Below are 14,129 nucleotides of genomic sequence, written 5' to 3'. Positions count from 1 at the left end.
ACACCACCAACGTCTCCCAACTATCTGGCGAGGAGCTAGCTGTAATAGGCCCTGTATCTCATCATCCAACTCCATTTTGACAGTTACTAATTGGTTCATTAGATTTTGAAACTCACTGGTGTGTTCTGCAACAGAGACGCTGCCTTTCAGCTTCAAATTGACAAGCCTTCTCATTAGGAGGGCTTTTTTTTGAGTAGTCTTCGATTGGTACATGCCTTCTAATTTTGTCCAAAGAGCATATGCATCAGTCTCTTGGGCGACATGGTGGAAGATACTGCGATCGATCCATTGTCTGATCTGACCAATTGTCTTTCAGTTCTTCCGCTTTCATTCTTTATTCTTCTCTGCAATTGGTTTAACTCCATTAAGCTCAATGGGGTCAAACAAATCTCGACAGTACAGGACATCATCCATTCTGGGCTTCCAAATTGCATAGTTGGAAGCATTCAGCTTGATCATGGATCCCAAACTCGATATTGATTTCTCCATAAATAATTATCTCTACAGAAAAATGATCTCTGTCTAAAAAATCAAACTTCGTTGTTGAGTCCGGACTAGTCAAATTAACCGGAAACCACTTCGGATTGCCAAAATAAAAATATAACTTTTAAAATATGATTTGCAAAATCTGACCATACGGATGTGTCCGGAATATTCCAAATAGTTGGAACGCACTATTGGATCGCCAAAAATGGACTTCAAATGGCTTAGATCTAGCCAAAATAGTTTAACGGTTGATCAGCAAAATCTGGAGCACCTGCGAAGCACTAAATAATTACTCCAGATCTTCTAACATCATTGGCATAGGAGGCTCAGTTTCGGCTCGGCTTGGGATTCGGCTCGACTCGGCTCGGCTCGGCTCCGGTGAGTTTTCTAAAAAAAAAAAAAAAAAAAAAGATTTTCTTGCTAAAGAGTTTTAAACTCTTAACTTCCAAGACTTGGGCTTTACCCACTCTGCCAATAGAAGACTTATGGTATATATCTTGACAAATAAATATTTATTACATAAAAACAGAATTGTTGTCTTCAACTTCTACTTCCTCGTTGGATTGAACTTTCTGGCGATCCTCCGACGAGTCTCCGGCGATGCACGTGAGGGCACGTGGGTACTCTTCTTGGATTTATTTTTTTGGGTCTAGAATTCTCTTGTCGAGACAGTCCTTTTGGTATACCCAAATCGTGATTTCAAGCAACTGAAAAATTTTTGTTTCGAAGAAAAACACTCTGTTTTTCTGAAACTCTCTCAACTTGGCTTTGATACCATTTGTTTTGATTAAAGACACCCAAAAAATGATCTACAAACAATCTCACACAAATGAGACACAAATATTTACATGGTTCGGCCCAATGCCTATGTCCATGGGAGAAAAGAGAGAAAGTTTCACTATAAACAAAAACAAATACAAAACAGTGGAGGAGGAGTCTCATTCTCTTAACTCAACTCACAGATCATACACTTCTTAAATGATTTTTTTTATCGGATTTATATCTGAGTCACCAAATATGTGTTTATAGTTATTTTCATCTTCTTGGGCTCAACTCGTGGCTGTGTTGTAATTGAAGATGCAGAGGAGATCGTGGCAGAACAAGAACCCAAACAATTTAGTTTCAAAACCCTTTCTTCTGCAACAGAAGAATTCCATGCCAAAAACAAGCTTGGCAAAGGTGACTTTGCTCAAGTGTACAAGGTTAATCCAAACACAACCTTAAGTAGATCAATTTTTTTGTGTGTGTGTGTGTGTTTTGGTCGGGAAAAAATAAACTTTATTGATGAACGATGAATGAACTACATACATCAACAAACAGGAAGGATGGATCTGGGGGCGGGCGTGGTTGCGCATCTAAAAACTGTAAAAAAATATATTTATTATATGAGTAATTAGTAAAATAGTTTCAAAATATATGTGTTTTTGTCCTCCCCCGAAATTTGAATCTTGGATCTATCCTTGATTGAAAATGTTTTGTAGCGAAAGTTGAACGATGAGAGAGAGATCGCGGTGAAGAAACCATTGCTGATCTCAAAGAAGGGAAAGGAACTTGTCCTGAACGAGATGAAACTGCTGCTGGGGTTTGCACACCACCAAAATATTGTTAAGTTTCTGGGTTTTTGTTCACACCGTGAAGAGATGTTGCTTGTATTTGAGTTTGCAAGAAATGGCAGCCTTGATTACCTTGTTTTTAGTAAGTACTAATATCAGCTACTGTATTTTTAAGGGTAAACTGCCAATAGATTCTAATAGTTAGACTTAATTCTCATCAAGTCCTATTGAAAATAAGTCTTAGTAAAATTGTTACTAAAAATAATTTTTTTGTGACAATTTTTTAAATACGTTGTTAAAAATTGACAATTAGTGACTTTTTTTGTCACGATTTTTATAAATTGTCACTAAAACTTACAATTAGTAACGTTTTTTTATAACAAAATTTTCCTATAAGACCTATTAGACAATAAGTTCACATATTAGGACTTATATGTAAGTACCCCTATTTTTAATTGTAAGTTGAGTTATAACATATAGGGTCTTCGAAAATAAAAAAGATTCATTCTAAATTTATTATTTTAAAATTGCACATGCCTAACTGTCACACAAATTCTCAAAGTTATTTTACCAACTATTAAATTCAATGTAATTGAGAAATTTCTATTCAAATTCCTACATTAACTTTCATATAACTTTTTGAGAAGTTTTTCATCTGTTATTTATTTATTTATTTATTTATTCTTTTGTCTAAATTTTATTTGATTAGTTAATAAAAATATTAAATAACCAATATGATTGATTAATGTTTGACCACCATTTGATATTATCTTGCTAAGATTGCAATTAATGAGAACCAATAAAAGACTCTCCCATAGACTTGCAATTTTAAATAAGGGTAAATTACACTTTGCCTGCACTTTAAATCAAATCCCATTTTGGCCTATACACATCAAATTGTGACACTTAACCCCCTGCACTTTTGGTCAAATGTCACTTTGTTCTTTCTGTTAGCCTCATTCTTAGCAGAGGTTGGTCACATGAAAATCATGTGAGGATAAATTACACTTTGCACTCCTGTACTTTACACAAGATCTCACTTTAGTCCCTACACATCAAAATTGTGACACTTAGCTCCCTAAAGGATAACTTCTGTTAGCCCCACTATTAACAAAAGGGCCAATGTGACACTTGACCAAAAGTGTAGGAGGTTAAGTGTCACAATTTGATGTGTAGGGACTAAAGTGAGATTTTGTGTAAAGTACAGAGGTGAAAGTGTAATTTACCCTTTAAATAATCTAAAATTATTAAAATAATAAATAAATAAATATTTTTTTTAATCTAAAATGATAAGGGATTTGGGGTTATTTAGTTGCCATTGATCATTGGGTGTGACTGATGTTGATTTTTTTTTGTTTCCTTCTTTGCTTTGTTGGTTGGTTTCTCATCAACTTGCGGTTTTTTTAGTATATGATTGCGCTATCTTTCTGGTGTCAACCTAGTTGGAATCGTTTAGTCTAGTTATGATGCTTTTTGCTTGCTTTTTTGATGTATGTTATGCTCTTTGTATCTTACATATCATCAATAAAGTTCTCTTTCTTTATTGACTAAAAAAAATGAAAAAACATGAGGAACAATCATTCATTTGATCAAAGAATAAAAATTACACATAAAGTGAAGACACTCTCCATTCTAAGAAGGATATACTCATAAGATTTATACATCTATTCTCTTCTAATTTGCGTCGAACATAATATGAATTAATTGTATAATAATACTTCATTCAAAAAACAATAATTGTATAATAATACTACAATTTTTGAATTAAGTCACCATTTTCAACACGACAACTAATCTCAAAGTTTTGTACTATTTTTGATGCTTTAAATTTAGAGACTGGCAGGTCAGATGCGCTTGAATGGAAGTGAACATATGACATAATTGTAGGTGTTGCCCGGGGCTTGCTTTACCTTCATGAACGATCACACAGTTTAATTATCTACTCTGACATCAAACCCACCAACATCCTAATAGATGAAAATTGGGTCCCAAAAATTGCTAATTTTGGTACGGCCAGCCTATTCCCTCAAGATCAAATGCATGTTAATATCAGTGAAGTTGTCGGTACCTTGTATGTGTTAAGCATTTAAATTTTTTTTTCCTAGTATCTTTTATTTTTTTATTTTTAGCAATTTGATTTAGGATATAATTTAAATTCTCTATATGTTGTCACTGAATCCTATTCTTTTCAAAGAAAAAAAAATTTAAATCCATCTAATTAGTGTTTTGTTGAGTTTTCAAAAACCTTTTTTTTTAAAAAAAAAAAAAAAAAAAAAGCCAAACCAAACTTTTTGAAACTTGATTTGTTGTTAATATATGGTTGTAAATGGAATCGGTGGGTATTTGGCTCCCCAATACAATTGTGGAGACATCTCTCCAAAGGCGAACACATACAGTTTTGGGGTAGTGGTTTTGGAGTTGATAAGTGGTCAGAAGAATTGGCTTTTCCATGATCGGTCTTCCAATGGTCAAGATTTACGGGATAGGGTAAGCACACCTGATTCACATTTTTAATTTGAACTGAGTTTGCTTTGCAATTAGCCATTATCACACAAGGAAGGTGTTTCTGATTGAGCTTGTTGCTGAGTTGTGAAATGATTATTTGTTGTTGATGAAGGCAAATGAGCTCTACAAAGAAGGAAGGGTGTCTGAGTTTATGGACAGGAAATTGATACCATTGGCTGTCCTTGATCAAGTACAATTGTGCATACATATTGGGATAATGTGCACTGAATATGATCTAGAACTACGACCCACCATGGGTCGCGTTTACTTAATGCTGTCAGAGAACCATAGCAACAGCAGCACCCTAGTTGAAGAACCAATGAGAGGTGGATGATCATCAACATCATCCACAACTCGAAATTCGGGTAAGTCCAATTCCCATATCTATTCTATTTAAAACTGATCACAGTGCTACTGCTACTTCCAAGGGCCCTTTTAGGTTCAATGATTTTCCTCTAAGAATTTCTTTCCAGTTGAAAAAATCGGGACTTACTAGCTTTATCTAGTCCAACTGGTGTTTTTTTGCACAAGTGTTTGTGGAACCCATTGCATAGTAAAATTTTCACCTTCTAAACCTCAAATCAAAATATATGTAAGCTATCTTGTAATAAATCAAAATATTCCTATATATTTTATTATTTGATTATGCTTCTCCTATAATGTACCCTACACAAAATATATAATTGTCACAAAATTTCTATGCGTAACCTCATTACAAATTAGCTTAACAAAATGTCCAAAATTTTGTGATTAATGTTGCAAAAGTTTATTGTTTAGTTATGAAATTTTTTGTTACATCAATTTGTGACGAGCTTAGCATTTTAGGATTGATGTTATAAAATTACACATTTAGTGGTACGATGCATGTGGTATGTACACCTAAAGGAGTGCACACCATAGCATTTTCGAAAGATTTTTTTTTTTTATTTATTTCTTGTGTGGTGTTTTGATATGACTAATCATTCCTTTTTTGCTATAACTGAAAAGGATTTATTGATGATATTTGTGGTAATAAACAAAAAATCATATATGTCATAACTTGTATATATATATTTTAGCTTGGCCCTATATATATATATACACACATACAAAGACCTCCTATATATACACCACACATAGGCCTACAAAATAAATAACTATTGTGATGAACTTTATAGACCCAACTAAAGTGGAGAAGAGAAGCTAGTTCAACACTTATGGGGTGCAATTTTGGCCCTGTTCTCGGGCCTCGCAGGCTTCCGCCAAAATTTAGGTCGAGCCAAGCCTATCTTTCGAAATCTCGACCTAGGCCCAAGCTTAAGCCCAAGCCTTAGGGAGATTCGGGCCAGACAATTATTTATTTATTTATTTTTATTCTTTTCACCAAAATTGCTTTGAAATAAGGTTGGACCTCGATTGGGTCGGGCCTCAGGTGGGCTTCACTCCTAAAGGTACATTACCTAATAACCAAGGTTTTAAGTAAAGGTGGCGGCTACCATAATGGTAACGGTAGAGTTGATGCAGTTACGGAAAGTAACGGCCGTAGCATAACAGTGGTAGCAATCAACCAGAGCTATAAGGTTTTTGATTCTTCGCACAACTTCAGGAAAACATACTAATAAATATATTTTTATTTCAAAATCACATCTAGTGAGGTTTATAATGATTTTTCGTGTGTTTTGTTTAGTTTTTAAACATGATACTAATTTTTATGTTAGGTTTAAGTCACTATATGGATTTTTCCTATTGTTGGATGTATGTAATTTTCTTTAGTTCACGATTTATACTTGTAGATAACTGCCCACTTGTTAAGAAGAAAAAAAATCAAAAAATGTTTAATATTAAAAATGATAATCTCATAAACAAAAGTACATACATAATACAAAAATATCAATATACTAATTGTACGGGGAGGAAATAATTCTCCTCGTATAATCCTGTTGACCAAGTCCACGCTCCTCCGTACGACGTCGCTTTATCACCTGAAAACACAAACGTGAGCTAGCCGGCGGGTGTGTGCCGGAAACCTCTCCGATGCCTAAGTCAGTTAGCTTGACAAATAGACAAAGCTCTATGTTCTCAGAAAGAATTGTGTTCAATTACCTCCTCCAAGGTGGTGCTTGTGAGCTTTTATAGGTTTCGAATGGCATAATCCTAATAGGACTTTTATTTCTCCATACAGAGTCCTCCTAGGATTCATCCTCCTAAGGATAATGCTTATCCTTTTACACCCTCCCCCACTGTTTAAACCAAGTGGGATGGTTTCCTCCATGGCCGAACTACCATTCGACCGAAATAAAACTTGGCTATACTGAGCCACCGAGTGGACCGAACTCATTCATAGTTCGGTTCTTTTGTCTTCCCTTTCTTATCTCGGCTTTCCATGTAGAACCCATAGTACGGTTTTAGACCGAACCAACGACTTTCGACCGGTATAACCCCAAGACCGGCACAACTCCAAGTTGCTTTCGGACCGAAGTACCTTTTATAGTTACTGTGCCGAAGTAACTTTGTCCCTCTTATGCCGGAATAGCTTTGCCTCTCCTCGGCCGGAGTAACCCTGTCTCTCCTGGGCCGGAATAACCTTGCGGCCTTTTCACCAAGTCCCTGGCACTTTGGGCCACGAAGCCTACCACATAGCTCGGCCCAATTTTTACCAAAAATTACCCTCTCAATTGCCCCTTAATTCCATCTGCATAGCATGATTGGGATTACTAGTCCACTAGCCGAGCTGGCGTCGTTTTAAGCTTTTCCAGCCGAGCTAAAAATATTTTAGCCTCTCCAGCCGAGCTAAAAACTCTCGAACTTTTAAGCCGAGCTAATTTTACTCCGGGCTCCGTTTTGTCCGGTCAAAAACGTCTCTTCAATCATAGCGTCTGTAACGCTTCCCATTCCAGTGACACGTGGCGAGCTCTGATAAGCTGTGGCCAACTGTCACGCCGCCCTACAGAAATTTTGTACAGTTCCCGCCTTTTCTCTCTCTCTTATTTCACAAAACACTCTTTTCTTTTTTGAACCATTCACCCATTCTCTTCACCTTCTCTTCTCCTTTGTTTCCTGAGCCCCTGAGTTCTGAGCTTGCTGTGTTCGTGCCTCCATTGCTGCCATTGCCTCCATCTCTTAGCTTCTCTCTTACTCGGGTAAGCAAGCCTATCCTTCTTGCTCTTTTGCCTGTTTTATCATCTGTTTTTGCTTTGTATGCTTTTTGCAAACACTTTTCTCCATTTGTTGCTTTGCTTTTGTACTTTCACGAAGAAATAGTAGCAGAGTTCATGTGTGTATGAACTTCTGTAAAAAACTAGCCTTAGATCCAGAATAATGTAGCGACCGATCTAGGGTACTGTTTGTCCAAATAGGCAAATTACTTCAGTCAATAGCCGAACTAGAACTTGTAGAGATGACAGTAGCTTCAAAAAATAACCTTCTGATTCACTTTAGCCGAAATAAGATCACCGAACGAAGTCTGAGTACATTGACCTAAGAACCTTAGTCTTTAACCGAGCTAAGCCTTTGGGGCCAAGCCAGCTTTCTTAATTCCTAAACCGAACTCAGAAAGCTGCCCCTAGAGGCTTAACCGAAGTAACTTTATTCACACTACAACCGATTTAGGCCTTGGGGCTAATCCAGCTTTCTTAGTTTTTTAGACCGAACTCAGAAAGCTGCCGAGCAAACTGCTCAAACCGAGCTACCAAACCTTTTGATGAACCGAGATAGAACCAGTTTTTTGAGGCCGAAGTAGGGCTCTTATACCTTGCTTTTAAATTGTAGCACGGTCCATTGATCAGTGCTTTAACCCCCTCTGTTTTTTACTTTGCAGACTTAGGTTACCCAAGCACTCCTGTGTGCGCTCAACCGAGCTATTGAGCACGATTTTTGCACCGATATAAATTATAAGTAAATTATTCATCAGATGGGTAAGTATAGGTATCTAGTTGAGACCCCTGGTGGCATGGCCGAATTTAGGAAAGATTACCAAATTCCTGATGACGTCCATCAGACGTTGGCCAAAAAAGATGTTATCCCTTGGGAAAATGAAGGCTTCGTCCCTTTTACCCTTCAATCCATAATAGAAACCGGACTACGGTTTCCTGTCCAACCGTTGATCTGCGAATTTCTTAGGCAGACTAGATTATGCCCCACCCAACTGTCCACCAATACATACCGCATTATAATGGGAATAGCCGCACTGAACCACCAAACCGGATTAAACCTTGGCCTGGCCGAAATATTCCATCAATACTCCATCGGCTCAAAAGATGCTGGGTGGGTCTATTACCTTAGGATTCGCCGCCGCCGAGAGAAGATAGTTAAACACACACCGGACAAAGATCTTAATGACGACGATTTTTTCTGGGTCTCTGGGAACTTTGAGGACTTTCAAGCCCAAATTCCTGGCTGACCTATAAATTGGAAAAAGGGAGAGCCCGGTAATTTGACTTCGGTCTTCTTCCTTGTATTTTATTTCGGTTTTTTTAGTCTATTAACCGAACTAACAGTTCTTGTTTCGCAGATTTCGCCCACCTCCATTCCTTGTACAACTATCCCAACCTTGCGATCTTGCGAGCCGCACTACGGTGTAAAGAAAGGAGCTGGGCTAAGCTTCTAAACTTTGAGCCGACCTACCGGTACAGCGGTCGCCGAAAAGCAAGAGTAACTGACTTTCTTCTTGAAGAAGCCCCAGAGCCGGACCCAAACTTGCCGCAAATAAGATTAATTCCTTTAACTGCTGAAGAGGAAATGGCCAAGAAGAGCAGACTAAGGGCGCTTCTGACCGAAACAAGCAGGCCCGAAGTACCGTCACCCAGCCAAACGCAGCCTGCCGTTGTGGCCCTCCCCTCTCAACAACCGTCTTCATCGCGCCGAACCAAGCGCGCCCGAACCAGCGAGTCTGGACCAAGTTTGGTTGATGAAGATGAGACTGTTATTCCACCAATCTTGCCGCCGAGCCCCCAACCGGAACCCACCGACCGAACTACCACCAGTTGGGTACCAAAATTGACTTTTAAAAATCGAGATGTTGTGGATGCTGATTCGGTTGTCGCCGAAAAAGATCACGAGTTGGCCTTTAGTCTGGCCAAGAGTGTGTGCCTCCCCAAGGATATGGAGCACCACAAAAAACAGCTAAACACCGAATTAAAGTCCATTCGGTCTGCAACGAAGTCTATGATCCTGGTATGCCGTTTTGTCCACTTCTCTGTCTAATTTTGTGAACTTTTATTTCGGCTCATGGTGAGTCCTCGTTTTTTGCCAGGCAATTCAAAAAAACTACAATACTCACAAGAAGGTGCTGGAACTCAGAAAGACGGCAAGGGATGCTGTTGCAGAAGCCGAAGTGAGGTCGGCCGAAGTAGAAGAAATCAAGAAGCAAATGGCCGAGCTTCAGGCTGAGAACGGCAGGCTGACCGGACTAGTTAGTTCGGCTGAGGCAGAAAGGCAGAAGACTGCCATAGCTCTTAAGGACAAATACCTGCGCGAGCTGGTGAAGCTCGAAAGAAAGAAAGATGCTGAAATAAAGGAGAAGGCAAAGGAAGCTGACAAACAAGGCTTCAAGAGGGCAGAGGATGCTTATGCCCAACAATGCAATGCTGCCAAGGAGCTGTTCTTTAAGTGCGGCTGGAGGGGAGCCGTTGAGAAGCTCGGTCATGATCCACAGACCGAGGTTTTCAACCCTCCAGCCTACTTTATACCGAACTCCCTGAAGGAATACGCCAATGCCATGCAACAGCAGTTTCTTGAGGGCTCAGACGATGAAGACTCTGATGAAGACTCTGCCCCTGAGGATACTCCGGTTGTGAATGCAGATCAAGTAGTTCGGTCGGAGCCCATGGTGGAAGATTTAACTATTGATCAACCAAGTGAAACCATGGCTCCGGCCGAAACCATTCTTCCTACTGAAAACGTCCTTGCGCCTGAAACCGGTCTTCAGGTCGACGCCGATGCTGCCTTTGACGTCGAAATCGAAGATCTTTTTTCTTGATTTTTTCCTTGTTGTTCTTTGCCGTTGTAACCGAACTATGAATCTTCTTTGTAATAGTTTCAATGAATGAAAAAATTTGCTTCAACTCTTATTCCGGTTGTGATATGTATGCCTGTACTTTGTAATGTCTTCTATTACTCCAGCTGTTATTTCGGTTTTGGCTAGTTAAAATATGCTTACTAGCCAACCACTCCTTAGTCGATATAATCACTTCGGCTGAGGAGTACAAAGTGTTTAATCTAGCCAATCCAGCTTCAGCCATACCCTTACTTTGGCTGGAGAGTGACAAGAGTTGGTTTATTCCAGCCAACCACTCTTCAGCCATGCACTTACTTCGGCTGAAGAGTAACAAGTGTTGGTTTATTTCAGCCAACCACTCTTCAGCCTTGCACTTACTTCGGCTGAAGAGTAACAAGAGTTGGTTTATTCCAGCCAACCACTCTTCAGCCTTGCACTTACTTCGGCTGAAGAGTAACAAGTGTTGGTTTATTCCAGCCAACCACTCTTCAGCCTTACCCTTACTTCGGCTGAAGAGTAACAAGTGTTGGTTTATTCCAGCCAACCACTCTTCAGCCTTACCCTTACTTCGGCTGAAGAGTAATAAGAGTTGGTTTATTCCAGCCAACCACTCTTCAGCCTTACCCTTACTTCAGCTGAAGAGTAATAAGAGTTGTTTTATTCCAGCCAACCACTCTTCAGCCTTACCCTTACTTCGGCTGAAGAGTAGCAAGAGTTGGTTTATTCCAGCCAACCTCTCTTCAGCCTTGCACTTACTTCGGCTGAAGAGTAACAGGTGTTGGTTTATTCTAGCCAACCACTCTTCAGCCTTGCACTTACTTCGGCTGAAGAGTAACAGGTGTTGGTTTATTCCAGCCAACCATCGAAGTTAGTTTTTCCAGCTAACTTATAGTATTTGGTTATTCCGACCAAATGTCCTGCAGCCTGGATCCTTATCCTGGGCTTAGGAAGGGTGTTGGTTTAATCCAGCCAACCTCTAAGTTAGTTTTTCCCGCTAACTTAGAATAGAATGTTTGCAATATACTTAATCTTTACTAAAGCTAACTTCTATAAGGAACAACTTTTGCTAAAAAGAATTTCTCATTTTATTGAAGGAAGAGAAAATTACATGTGTTTGAAAAAGAAAAGCTAAAAGTAAAATAACTTGAGATTGGCCGTATTCCATGGCCTAGAGATTGCCTTGCCATCCTTGTCTTCTAGGTGGTATGCCCCTTTGCCTGCTAACCCAACCACCTTATAAGGACCTTCTCAATTTGGGCCTAACTTGCCGTCTCCTGGGATCAAGGTGTTTCCCATTACTTTGCGTAGTACCCAATCCCCAATCTTGAATTGTCTTGGATGCACCTTTTTGCTGTATTTTCTGATTAACTCTCGTTGGTATGAGGCGATGTGGACTAGTGCTCTTTCTCTTCTTTCTTCTGCAAGGTCGAGTTCTAAGGCTATGGCTTCTCCATTTAAGTTTGGATCAAAATTTTCGCTTCGAATTGTGGAGAGGCCAACTTCTAGTGGGATTACTGCTTCCATTCCATAGGCTAAGGAGAATGGTGTTTCTCCAGTTGATCGCCGAGGAGTGGTGCGGTAAGCCCATAAGACGTGAGGAAGTTCATCAGCCCACTTGCCTTTTGCTTTCTCTAGCCTTTTCTTTAGTCCATCCAAGACGACTTTATTTGATGCTTCTGCTTGCCCATTTGCTTGAGGATATGCCGGTGTAGAATTGGAGAACTCTATCTTGTACTCTTCACAAAAGCTTCTGAAGATTCTGCCGTCGAACTGAGTACCATTGTCTGAGATCAGTGCTTTTGGTATGCCAAACCGAGTGATGATATTCTGCCAAACAAACTTCTTCACGTCTTTCTCTTTGATTGATGCCAACGCTTCTGCTTCCACCCACTTTGTGAAGTAGTCTGTTGCTGCGAGAAAGAACTTCCTGCCGCCGGGCGCTGTTGGAAGTGGTCCTACTATGTCCAAGCCCCACATTGCGAAAGGCCATGGGCTAGTTAATGGTAGGAGTTCTCTTGCTGGTTGATGTATTTGGTGCGCGAATTTTTGGCATTTCTCACACCTCTTCACATATTTTTCTGAGTCTGCTTGCATATAGGGCCACCAATATCCTTGTGAAATAGCCCTGTAAGCGAGCGACCTTCCCCTTTGATGACTTCCACACACCCCTTCGTGTATTTCGAACAAGAATGCTTCTACTTTGCTGGGATGAACGCACTTGAGGTAAGGCCCAGAGAATGACTTCTTGTATAGTGCCAAAGATGGAGATAGCCAAAATCGCTGCGACTTTGCTCTTATTCTGTTGGCTTCCTTTTTCTCTTCTGGTAGGATGTCGTCTTTTAGGAACAGGATGATGGGATCCATCCATGAAGGGCCTAATTCTGAGCAACATACTTATTCTGCTTCGGGATCTTCTATGCTTGGTCTTGGTAAGAAGTCGATGAGTAATGGATGGGGGATTGTTGTATCTGCCATTGAGGCAAGGCCTGCTAGTTCGTCCGCTCGGCAGTTTTCCTCTCTGCCAATTTGTTCTATTCTCACTACATCAAACTTCTTGATCTCTGTTCTGACTAACTCTTGGTACTTGGCCATTCTGTCGTCCTTTGCTTCGTATTCGCCAGAAATTTGGTTTACCACCAGCAGAGAGTCACTGTATACCATTAGTTCGGTGGCCTTCATGTAGTATGCTGACTTAAGTCCTGTGAGAAGCGCCTCATACTCCGCTTCATTGTTGGATGCTGGGAAGCCAAGGTTGATTGCTTGCTCTACAACCAGGCCGTCTGGAGAGATGAGGACTATACCAAGCCCTGTACCATGTCGGTTGGATGCTCCATCGACAAAGAGCTTCCACATCTCTCCAACGAATAACTTCCAGCAAGTGGAAGGATCAGATGATGTCGTGGGGTCTAGAATGGTGTTTTCTTCAAGGTCCATGTTGGCTGTCTGCCCTTCGTCCTCTGTTTGAACTGCTGGTGAGCCTTTGTTTGTCTCTTCCTTCTTGTCGTTAGTATAGTCTGTCTTGGTGCTTGATTGACTACCTTCTACTAGGGGTTGCACTATTCCGGCGTCAACTTCCGTCCCTAGTTCGGTTGTGTCAGTTAGGTCGACTGGGCAGATATGATGACTTCCAGGAGTAAACTCTGCGACGAAGTCTGCCAAAGATTGGGCTTTAATTGCGGTCTTGGGTTGGAACTTGATGTCGAATTGTCCTAACTCTACTGCCCACTTCAAAATTCGCCCACTAAAGTTCGCCCTTTCAAACAGAGCTTTTAATGGAAAGGCTGTGAGGACGACTATTGTGTGGGCGTGAAAGTAGTGCGCCAATTTTCTGGATGCCATCATTAATGCTAATGCTAGTTTCTCCAGGGGCAAGTACCTTGTTTCGGCTCCCAACAATGTCTTGCTGACATAAAAGATGGGCAAGTGTTGTATTCCTTCTGCACGAACCAACACTGCGCTGACTGCGTGCTGAGAGACTGCCAGGTACAAAAAGAGTTCTTCACCAGGTACTGGAGTAACAAGTAGTGGTGGGGAAGACATGTACTCCTTCAAGCTTTCCAGAGCTCGGTCGTATTCTTCATCCCACTCAAACTTGGCCTTTAAAGCTTGGA

General features: G+C 40.3%; 1 pseudogene; it reads left to right on the top strand.

Moving 5' to 3' along the window:
- Window positions 1–1,563: 1,563 nt before the first annotated feature.
- On the top strand, window positions 1,564–4,878 carry LOC145795789 (cysteine-rich receptor-like protein kinase 43; annotated as a pseudogene).
- Window positions 4,879–14,129: the final 9,251 nt, after the last annotated feature.

This window comes from Camellia sinensis, chromosome 7 (assembly GCF_055761805.1).
Source record: "Camellia sinensis isolate YWXY chromosome 7, ASM5576180v1, whole genome shotgun sequence".
Taxonomy (NCBI): Eukaryota; Viridiplantae; Streptophyta; class Magnoliopsida; order Ericales; family Theaceae; genus Camellia; species Camellia sinensis.
Note: the sequence above shows the minus strand (reverse complement) of the source record. Positions and strands in the feature narration are given on the sequence as shown.